This window comes from Trichosurus vulpecula, assembly GCF_011100635.1.
Source record: "Trichosurus vulpecula isolate mTriVul1 chromosome X unlocalized genomic scaffold, mTriVul1.pri SUPER_X_unloc_1, whole genome shotgun sequence".
NCBI classification, from domain to species: domain Eukaryota; kingdom Metazoa; phylum Chordata; class Mammalia; order Diprotodontia; family Phalangeridae; genus Trichosurus; species Trichosurus vulpecula.
Window position 1 is genome coordinate 7881143 of NW_023494377.1, and position 4016 is coordinate 7885158.

Consider the following 4016-nt stretch of genomic DNA (forward strand, 5'->3'; position numbering starts at 1 on the left):
TTTTGAACCCAAAGTTTTAAAAATGGATGTTAAAACAATTTTTTAATGTAATTGGGGAAAAATAAAATACAAAATAAAACAAAAAATGGAAGTCTGGCAGTAAATGGAACGTTTCGCGCCGCTAGTCCTGGCCTCTGCAAAGAAGGAAGGGTGCTTCATTTTCTCCCATCTTCTTCAGGTCCAAACTGGATTATGATGATTTATTCCCAACTTACTATCACTTTTTTTCTTTTCGCCTCCATCATGGCGGTTCTCCGGGTTAGTGTTCTCCCACCAGAACATTCCTCATCTCTCCCGATTCTTCCCACTCTGCTATCAATCCATTGATCTGTCACTACCAGGGCTGCAGTTGGGGGGAGCGGGGGATGGGTGATAGAGAATGAGCAGCCAAGGCCCCTATGTGAGTGGGTCCCCAAGTCTGTCTGTGAGGTATGATTGCCACTCTAAGGGGGGGAGGTTTTCATGGCCGAGCCCCACCCTGCCCTGCCCCCTCTCCTCCCTAGAGACCCTGCCCTGTCAGGGAGAGAGCCAGGCAGCCCACCTAGCCAGACTGACCTTGGCCTTCAGGCCTCATGGACGCAGGCCGGCTCCACTCTGCCTTCAATCCAGCGACCTCAACATTTTGAACCCCAGACCGAAGAATGTGAGTGTCAGTTTGTCCCTACCCCTCTCCCCTTGATGGCACTCTGAAAGGGGGCCCCTCACCCTACAGTGGCCATCAGGCCCTTCCAGTTCCAGACCCCAGTTCTGATACTTTTCTCCCCCCCCCCCACCATCTCCATCCCCAGCCCAAAAGACATCTTTTCTACAGAAGTCAAACTGATCTTGGCCATTGAGCCCACTTCAATCCAGACCCTAGGCACCCGGCTCTGCCTTCTCCCCATCGAGGTATCCTCCACAGGAGCCAAACCCACCATGGCATTTGGTCCTTGTGAATCCAAGCTGGAATCTGAGGCTGCCCTCTCCCACTCCCTACTGACATCCGGAAAGGCATTTCGTAGGCATTGACCCTGAATGTGAGGGTCCCTCTATCAAGCTGTTCACACTCCCCGGTTTGGCTCAGGGTGAGACCCCAACAGAAATCAAAACCATGAGAAAGTTGACTGTCATCGTGGAGGCCAAGACCCAGCTGCTCAGTTCTTCTGACGTCTTTCCCCAGCAAATTCGGAGATGGCTTCATTCCCTTCTGAGCAGGAGCTAAATGGAGTCTGCAGTTCCATGGATCTGAGAAACAGCTGGAGGAGAAAGAGAATACAAAGGATGATACTGGAGACAGTAGCAATAGTGAACTACTGTACTCTGCTTTGCTGGAGAATGAGCTGCTCCAAAGTTTGATCCAGATAATCCAGGCCCAAACATCAGACCCACAGGAGAAGAATCACTTTACCTACTCTCTGAGCAGAAAGCGCCGGAGACCTGGTGACAGCAATGAAGTATCTCAATTTTCCTTATCTTCCATCAGCACCAAAAGCCAGATATTACTAGCTTCCACAGCAAAACTCCCCAGAAAAATCTCTAGTGTTCCTTTCAAAGTACTTGAAGCCCCAGAGCTAAGTGATAACTTTTATCTCAATCTCCTAGATTGGTCTTGCTTCAATATAGTCATTGTGAGCCTGGGTACTTACATATATCTGTGGAATGCTGGTTCAGGCCAGGTGACCAGACTCTGTGACTTATCTCTGGAAGAAGATATTGTGACTGCTGTGAGCTGTTCTGAACAGGGGAAATTGGTAGGAGTTGGCACAGAGAAAGGATTCATAGAGATCTGGGATGAGACTGTGGGGAAGAAAGTGTGCACAATGGAGGGTCACTCAGGAGGAGTTGGTGTATTGGCCTGGTATGCAGACCAGATTTCTTCTGGGAGCAGAGATGCAATGATCCTCCAGAGAGATATCCAGGCATCACCACTACAGTCTCAAAGGTGGTTGCAAGGTCACAAGTAGGAGGTGTGGGGGTTAAAGTGGTCCACAAATCACCAGCTTCTAGCCTCGGGCGGAAATGACAAGAAACTTCTGGTCTGGAGCCACTCCAGTAGAAGGCCTGTCCAGCAGTACACTAATCATAAGGCAGCTGTGAAAGCCATCACATGGTCTCCTCACAAGCATGGCCTGTTAGCATCGGGTGGTGGGACAAATGACCGCTGCATTTAATTCTGCAATACACTGACAGGCCAGCCTCTCCATCACATTGATACTGGTTCTCAAGTGTGCAACCTGGCCCGGTCCAAAAATAATGATGAGCTGGTGAGTACCCATGGAAATACAGAAAACCAGATTATCATCTGGAAACACCCCTCCCTGACAAAATTAGCCGAACTCCTGGGACATTCCTGCTGAGTTTTGGACCTGGCAATGTCTCCTGATGGAGAAGCAATAGTTACAGGGGCTAGAGATAGTAGCCTAAGATTTTGGAATGTTTTCCCCGAAACCTGTCCCACAAAGAAATGCACATCTGTCCTTAATCTCTTCACTAGAATTCAGTAACTTCCCAACCCCACACATCAGGACCACCATACATCAAGAAAGAACAAGACACTGACTCTAATCATCGTGCGTGGAACCCCGATGCAAGAAGGGAAAGAAGAATGGGGTGGGTAGGCAGATTTGGAGAAATCTGTGAGGTTCTTATTAAATTCCCAATTGTGAATATTGTTGAATAGTATTTGGGCAGGGGATGTGTTTGGGGGGAAGCGATTGGAACTGAGAAGTCCATTACTCACAAAAGGCAGAACCAAGCTGAGGGTTGCATGGCCATTTTATATGCTGTCCAGGCCCAATGCAGCTTGAGAACAGTTATCTCTTCTGCTCTATCACTTCTGGAAAGAGGCATATACATATAAATACACTTCCTTTTTTGTCATTGTTACCTGGGGCGGTGGGGAAGGGGAGGGGGATGGAAATGAAGAGCCTGAAGGTAACCTAGACTCAGAGAGGCACCTTTCTCCAAGTGGGGTGCCCTGCCCTTGAGGCATTTTCTATGCCAAAACAAGGACCTTTCAAGGGGCTTGCAGGTGGGATGGGGCATTTCCAGTCTCTAGCAGGTGACAAAACTTGGCGTTCCCATCCAGAAGGAGAGTGAAATTCTATTGCATGCTTGCTCTCTGGTGCCTGCAACTTAATCAAATCAATCAAAGAGCATTTCTTAAGTGATCATCATGTGCCAGGCACAGTGCTAAGCACTGGGGATACGCAGAAAGGCCATACAGTCAGTCTGCCCTCAGGGAGCTCACGGTTTAAGGAGGAAGATAGCAGTTAATAGGTACATAGAAGGTATGAACCTCAAAGATTGAAGACCGTGTGACCATTCCTGAGGGACACAAATTCTCTCTCTCTCTCCCTTCCTTTTGTCTCTCTCCTTCAGTCTCTCTCTGTCTCTCTGTCTCTCCTCCCCTTCCCCCTTTCTTCCCCCACCCCCGCCGGCTCCCTTTCTGTCTCTCCCTCTCTCTGTTTCTGTCTCTGTCTCTCTCCCCTCCTCTCTCTCCTTCAGTCTCTGTCTCTCTCTATCCTCCCCTTCCCCCCTTCTCTCCCCCCTCTCTCCATCTCCCTTTCTCTCTGTCTCTCCCTCTCCCTCTCTATGTCTCTCTCCCTTCCTCTGTCTCTTTCCTTCAGTCTCTCTCTGTTTCTTTCTCCCCCTTTCCCTCATTCTCTCCCCCCCTTTCCCCCCTCTCCCCCATCTCTGTCTCCTTTTCTCTCTCTCTCCCTCTCCGTCTCTCTGTCTCTGTCTCTCTCCTCTCCTCTGTCTCTCTCCTTCAGTCTCTGTCTTTTTCTCTCCTCCCCTTTCCCCCTTCTCTCCCCCTCCCCGTCTCCCTTTCTCTCTGTCTCTCCCTCACCCCATGTCTCTCTCCCCTCCTCTGTCTCTTTCCTTCAGTCTCTCTCTGTCTCTCTCTCCTCCCCTTTCTCCCCATTCTCTCCCCCCTCTCTCCCCGCTCTCTCTGTCTCCTTTTCTCTCTGTCTCTCCTTCTCCCTCTCTCTGTCTCTCTCCATCTGTCTCTCGCTCTTTCTCTGCCTCTCTCTCTT

General features: G+C 49.7%; 1 pseudogene; it reads left to right on the forward strand.

The window, feature by feature from the left end:
* Window positions 1-462: 462 nt before the first annotated feature.
* LOC118833041 lies at window positions 463-2483 on the forward strand (annotated as a pseudogene).
* Window positions 2484-4016: the final 1533 nt, after the last annotated feature.